General features: G+C 41.1%; 1 non-coding gene across 1 annotated transcript; it reads right to left on the bottom strand.

The window, feature by feature from the left end:
* Window positions 1–256: 256 nt before the first annotated feature.
* On the bottom strand, window positions 257–330 carry Trnav-uac (transfer RNA valine (anticodon UAC)). Its single transcript has one exon. It is a non-coding gene; the product is annotated as a tRNA-Val (tRNA).
* Window positions 331–7317: the final 6987 nt, after the last annotated feature.

Below are 7317 nucleotides of genomic sequence, written 5' to 3'. Positions count from 1 at the left end.
ACAAGAGATGCCAGTTGTTTATTACAGAGAAACTATGAAAGACAAAACACATTGTGCATGTCACTGGTTAGAGGAAGATTCATAGTTTTATGTTCGCACGGATACTGTACCATAAATACGAAGACAGTAACTTGTTCTCGAAAGAACAGTTACTGTTGATGACCGTGCAGCTTTTCCCTGGAATAAATGATGACTGACAACCTCAGCTGCCGACAAGTGTTGTTGATATACCTCGATGGGGACAGCTGAAAATGTGTGCCCCGACCGGGACTCGAACCCGGGATCTCCTGCTTGTATGGCAGACGCTCTATCCATCTGAGCCACCGAGGACACAGATGAATAGCGCGACTGCAGGGACTTATCCCTTGCACGCTTTCCGTGAGACCCACATTCCCAACTGTCCACAATTCTACATATGTATTGTACCTTATAGACGTTTGCCCACCCACTCATTACTCGCGCACGCTTTGGCGATTCCCGTAAGAGTTTGAGCAACCTGTGCGCATTCACACAGACGAAGGTCAATGGCTGGGTAGCCTTTAACTATATATACGAAGACAGTAACTTGTTCTCGAAAGAACAGTTACTGTTGATGACCGTGCAGCTTTTCCCTGGAATAAATGATGACTAACTGACAACCTCAGCTGCCGATAGGTGTTGTTGATATACCTCGATGTGAACAGCTGAAAATGTGTGTCCCGACCGAGACTCGAACCCGGGATGTCCTGCTTACATGGCAGACGCTCTATCCATCTGAGCCACCGAGGACACAGATGAATAGCGCGACTGCAGGGACTTATCCCTTGCACGCTTTCCGTGAGACCCACATTCCCAACTACCCACAATTCTACATACGTATTGTACCTTATAGACATTTGCCCACCCCAGCCATTGACCTTCGTCTGTGTGAATGCGCACAGATTGCCCAAACTCGTACGGGAATCGCCAAAGCGTGCGCGAGTAATGAGTGGCTGGGCAAATGTGTATAAGGTACAATACATATGTAGAATTGTGGACAGTTGGGAATGTGGGTCTCACGGAAAGCGTGCAATGGATAAGTCCCTGCAGTCGCGCTATTCATCTGTGTCCTCGGTGGCTCAGATGGATAGAGCGTCTGCCATGTAAGCAGGAGATCCCGGGTTCGAGTCCTGATCGGGGCACACATTTGCAGCTGTCCACATCGAGGTATATCAACAACACCTGTCGGCAGCAGAGATTGTCAGTTATTCATCAACTATACCATAAACTCAACATGAGCACCCTGCCTTACTCGAGAAACACCGAAACGGTAGTCCATTTCATTCGACACACCAATCAAGACGTCATTGTTTGTTGAATCGACAATTTCAACAATTCGATTTCTCAGCTCCTGAAGAATAGCTGCCATAGCTGGGACAAGACTCTGGATTTTATCTACTCCCATAAAAAAAAATCACAAGGTGTGAGGTCTGGTGACGTGGGAGGTCAAGAGCAGTGAACAAAGTCTTTCAATCCAACTTTGTGGGATTCTGTTGTGAAGATAACGTCGCATCTCAAGATGGAAGTCATGCGGGATGCCATCAGGCATAAAAATGGAATCATTGGTATCTTCGTGAATTGGGGAAACAATCAGTTTAGCAGCATGTTCAGGTATGATATTCCTGTATCAGGTTGCTCCGCAATAAGGAAAAGTCCATAAAGTTTGTGAACAGAAACGGCACAAGACGCAGCTGTTGATTACTCACTTTCGGTGAGTCTGTTTCATGTTCCACGACGACGCCAAGATTTTGCGACTCCCAGATTCTTACATTTTGGTGGTTTACTTCACCTTCTAGACCATCTAGACGAAACGCCGATTCTTCAGAAAAGATGAGTCGTTCGGAAAAAGTGTCGGCTGTTGTATCCTGGAGAACTGAAACGGAAAATTCGTAACTTCTAATACGGTCGCCGGGACACAACTGCTGCAGTAACAGCAACTTGTAAAGGTTCGGAAACAGGTGTTATTTCAGAACACGCCACACCATTGTTTGAGGACGCTGAATTTCCTGGATTGCCCGTCCTGTGGAATTCCTAAGGCTCCGTACAAACGCATCTCGGATACGCTGTAAATTTTCGTCATACGTCCGAGGCCGACCACTTCTCTTCCCTTTGCGTATGCAACCAACTACCAAGAATTTTGTATGCTGGTCTTAAATCTGTTAGTGCAGAAGCGGCATCTTTCTGAATCGAGTGCGGAATGCACGTTGCACCTGACCAATGGACTGACTTCGTGGAAATTACAACACACAAAATAATTTCTCTTTCGACGTATGCGGCGTGTTGGTACAAATAAACGACAGCGCAACTGTGTTAAAACTTTGAACCTTCCTCTATCCAGTGATATACATACTGTGTTTCTATCTTTTGTAGTTTCTCTGTAATAAACAACTGAAATTTTTCTTTTTGAATCACCCAGTACAGCCTGTGGTGAGGTTATGAAAGTTAATACTGTGACATTGTGTCATAACATTATTGAGATGATACAGCACTTTTAATTACATTATTGGAACTCCACTCGTAACAGAGAGTTGCTCCCGATTTTCAGTCTCTCGCGTAAGGTTAACGTGATTTTTTTTTATCGTCACCATCAAGAAAAATCATAGGAATACCGATACGTAGCTGGACGAAACTCTTATTTTACGGCCAATTTCGATGTTCTTTTGTCTCCCATTTTTGCCAAATTCGGTGTTTTTTGTTGTTATTATGCATGTTATTTAACCAAAAAATGGTTCAAATGGCTCTGAGCGCTATGGGACTTAACTGCTGTGGTCATCAGTCCCCTAGAACTTAGAACTACTTAGACCTAACAAACCTAAGGACATCACACACATCCATGCCCGAGGCAGGATTCGAACCTGTGACCGAAGCGCTCACGCGGTTCCAGACTGTAGCGCCTAGATCCACTCGCCCACTCCTGCCGGCTGTTATTTAACACTTTTGCCGAATTTGCTATTATATATTTCCAAAATTCGGAGAATTTTTTTCAAGTTGGGTGTACTTTTTGCCAAATTTGGTGTACTTTTTGCTACATTTTGTATCTTTTTGTGCTAAAATCGATATCGTTCTTGTCAAAAAAGTATATATTTTGCGAATTTTTGGCGTTTTTTTTTAAATATGCGGTGTTAGGTTTTTGCCAAAACTGGTATTACTCATTGCCAAATCCGATGTTATATTTTTATCCAAATTCGGTATTATTTTTTGTGAAATTCAGACTTCATTTTTTGCGAAATTGCGTCCTTACTTTTTGCAAAATTCGATGATTTTTACGAATTAGGTGTTACTTTTCTGCCTTATTTTTACCAAATTAGGAGCTAATTTTTGCAAAATTTATTGTTTTTTCATATTTTTTGTTTTGACAAACTTAATTTTTTTACCAAATTAGTGTTCTACGAGAAATTTAGTGTTGTTATTTCGCCAAACTGGGGGCTAATTTTTGCCAAGTTCTTCGTTACCTCTTTCAAATTTGTGCTATTTCCCAAATACATTGTAGTTTTTTTCGCCAAATTTCATTTTTATCTCAAGTTTGATGCTACTTTTTGCATCTGTGGTTTTTGTCAAATTCGGTGATTTTTTGTCAAATTCGATATTAAATTTTTTCCATATGCGTTTTTTATCAAATTCTGTGTTATTTTTGATCATTTTCTTACTACTTCCGATGTCACATCAAAGTTCCTTATGCGAGAAAAGAAGTACCAGTTTAAGATTATACACGAACCCGAGCCTTAAGAAGATTATAAGTTAAAATACAGTTTTAATATTCCGTACTATCATTTACCAGTTTTATTAAACTACTATCCTCAAATGTATAACATTCTTAAGCAGGGTGTTCGCAAATTTCCATTACAAACTTCAAGGACTTGTTGAGGCGAGTGAGTACATCATATTCTGAATAGGAAGCCGTGCTTGGAAACGTTGTCCAGTGACGCCAGTTACAGGCACCGGCGCCTGTAAATGTGTGTAGATACAGGGTATTTCCATTACGTCGTTACAAACTTTGAAGGATGACGGAGATGGACAAATTGATCAATTCGAGATAAGGGTCCTCCGTTCGGAAAAGAACAAGCCGAAATTTGCAAGTGAAAATAGCTCTGATTCCTCTGACAGTAGAATACATGTATCGGAACTGTTGTCGCTAAGTATGTAGATTATGGAACTTTCGGAGGTGGTATTATGGATCAAAACAAAACAGAATGTCCAGTAAACACGGGCTCTAAAATGCATACCTAAAAAGTTATGAGCACTTGTTCATCTTCGCTAGTGTGAAACACATCTCATCTATTGAACAAGTGGTCATAGGTCTTTATGCATGCGTTTTACAGCCCATGTTTACTGGACATTTTTTCTTGTTTTGGTCCATACTACCACCCCCGAAAGTTGCCTAACCTACAATCTTAGCAATCAGACAGTATCAGTGCATGTTTTCCACTGTAAGAGTATCAGAACGGCTTATAAATTTCTACTCTTTCGTTTCCGGCACAGGGACGCTTATCTCAGATTAATACAGTTATCCTTCTCCACCGTCCTTGAAAGTTTGTAACATCATCAAGGATGCACCCAGTACATACATACCTTTACAGGTGCCGACTTCTACAACTTCGACGCTCTGTACCGTAGCTGGATGACGTTTTCGGGCATGGGTTCCTGTTCAAAATATTATGTACTTAGCCCACTCTACAAGTCCTAGAAGTTTATAGCTGGAATTTCCGAACACTCTGTATGGCAAAAATCACAAATCGCGATATCTCATGAAGATCGTCGAATTCGCCCTATTTCTCTAAAAACCGTTAATATCGCGACCTTTTGCACCTTATCGTTTCTGCGAAGTTTTCCTGTCCCTAAATCTGTGGTCTGAACTGGGATGCCCTCTAATATACATCTACATCTACGTCTACATGGCTACACTGCAAATCACACGTAAGTGGCGGACAGAGGGTTCATCGTACCACCTTGATAATAAATCTCTATTATTTCCATTCTCGAACAGCGCACGGAAAAAAGGATCCCCTATATACCGGGTGATCAAAAAGTCACTATAAATTTGAAAACTGAATAAATCACGGAATAATGTAGATAGAGAGGTAAAAATTGACACACATGCTTGGAATAACATGGGGTTTTATTAGAACCGAAAAAATACAAAAGTTCAAAAAATGTCCGACAGATCAGATCATCTGATCAGAATAGCAATAGTTAGTAGCATAACAAAATAAGACAAAGCAAAGATGATGTTCTTTACAGGAACTGCTCAATATGTCCACCAACATTCCTCAACAATAGCTGTAGTCGAGGAATAATGTTGTGAACAGCACTGTAAAGCATGTCCGGAGTTATGGTGAGGTGTTGGCGTCGGATGTTGTTTTTCAGCATCCCTAGAGATGTCGGTCGATCACGATACACTTGCGACTTCAGGTAACCCCAAAGCCAATAATCGTACGGACTGAGGTCTAGGGACCTGGGAGGCCAAGAATGACGAATGTGGCGGCTGATCACACGATCATAATCAAACGACGCGCGCGAGAGATCTTTCACGCGTCTAGTAATATGGGGTGGAGCGCCATCCTGCATAAACATCGTACGTTCCAGCAGGTGTTTATCAGCCAGACTGGGGATGATGCGATTCTGTAACATATCGGCGTACCTCTCACCCGTCACGATGGCAGTTACAAAACCAGAATCACGCACTTCTTCGAAGAAAAAAGGCCCGATAACGTTTTTTTTCTTTTGGTTCTAATAAAACCCCATGTCATTCCAAGCATGTGTGTCAATTTTTACCTCTCTATCTACATTATTCCGTGGTTTATTAAGTTTTCAAATTTATAATGACCTTTTGATCACCCGGTATTTCTGAGAGAGATCTGATTTTCCTTATTTTATTATGATGATTGTTTATACCTATGTAAGTCGGAGGCAACAAAATATTTTCGCATACGGAGGAGAAAATTGGTGACTGAAATTTCGTGAGGAGGCCCCGCCGCAACGAGAAACGCCTTTGTTTTAATGATGTCCACCCCAAATCCTGTGTCATGTCCGTGACACAGTCCCCCCTATTTCCCCGTAATCCAATAAGTGCTGCACTGCTTTGAACTTTCTCGAACTACTCCGTTAATCCTATCTGGTAAGGATCCCACACTGCGCAGCAGTACTCCAAAGGAGGTTGTACAAGCCTAGTGTAGGCAGTCTCTTTCGTAGAATCTGTTGCATCTTCGATCTGTTCTTCCAAAAAAAAAAAAAACAAAAAAAAAATACCCTGTCTTTGGTTCGCCTTCCCCACAGCATTTTCTACGTGTTATTCCCAATTTAAATTGTTCGTAACTGTAATTTATAGGTATTTAATTCAGTTTACGGCCTTTCGATTTGATTGATTTATCCTGAAGCCGAAATTTATCGGATTTCTTTTGGCATTCTTGAGGATGACCTCACACATTTCATTATTTAGGGTCAGTTGCCAATTTTCACACCATACAGATATCGTATGTAATTTGTTTTGACCTTCTGACGACTGTACGATAAACGACAGCATAATCTGCAAACAACCTAAGACTGCTGCTCAGATTGTTTCCTAAATTGTTTATACAGATAAAGAGCAGCAGAAAGTGTATGATACTACCTTTGGGAAAGCCAAAAACCACTTCATTTTACTCGATGACTGCGAACTGCAATTAGCATGAAAAAGCTGTGAGACCATGCAGCCATTTGGATGAACTTTTGATAGCTTTTCTTATGTCTAGACCACACTTTCCTTTTTCCAACAACGTTACGCGATTCGGCTTTACGTCATTTTCAAAGGCAGTGTATTGTCAGCCATATGAAACTGTTCATTAGATAACAGCAACCAACCACATTTTACAATCCTGTTTATTTATTCAGATACCGCCGTTATCGGTTTCGAACATTACAAGTTCTTCTTCAGACGGCTACTTTACGTTCAGATTCGTTTCATATTAGCTTTCGCTTTTTGTTTTCCTAAATGATGAAATTTCCTTGGGGTGGTGGTGCCTTACGACTAAAACAAGATGTGTAATTATGACTCATAACGATTAAAATGACGTAAACAAATTATTAAAGTGAAGATGTTTTCGACAAAATAGCATGTTTATTAGGTACATTGTATCACGTCAGCATTCTCGATCACGAGACAAGAGCAAACAGCTTGCACCTTTCCCGTCGTCTAGAATCTTGATGTGATATAATGTCTCTAATGAACAGTTTTGCACTGAAGAACCAAAGAAACTGGTACACCTGCGTGATATCGTGCAGAGCCTCGCGAGAACGCAGAACTGTCGCAACACGACCTGGCAT

The sequence above is a fragment of the Schistocerca cancellata genome, chromosome 7 (genome assembly GCF_023864275.1).
Source record: "Schistocerca cancellata isolate TAMUIC-IGC-003103 chromosome 7, iqSchCanc2.1, whole genome shotgun sequence".
In the NCBI taxonomy this organism is placed as follows: domain Eukaryota; kingdom Metazoa; phylum Arthropoda; class Insecta; order Orthoptera; family Acrididae; genus Schistocerca; species Schistocerca cancellata.
The sequence above is the reverse complement of the archived record's forward strand: the minus strand, read 5'-3'. Positions and strand labels throughout refer to the sequence as shown.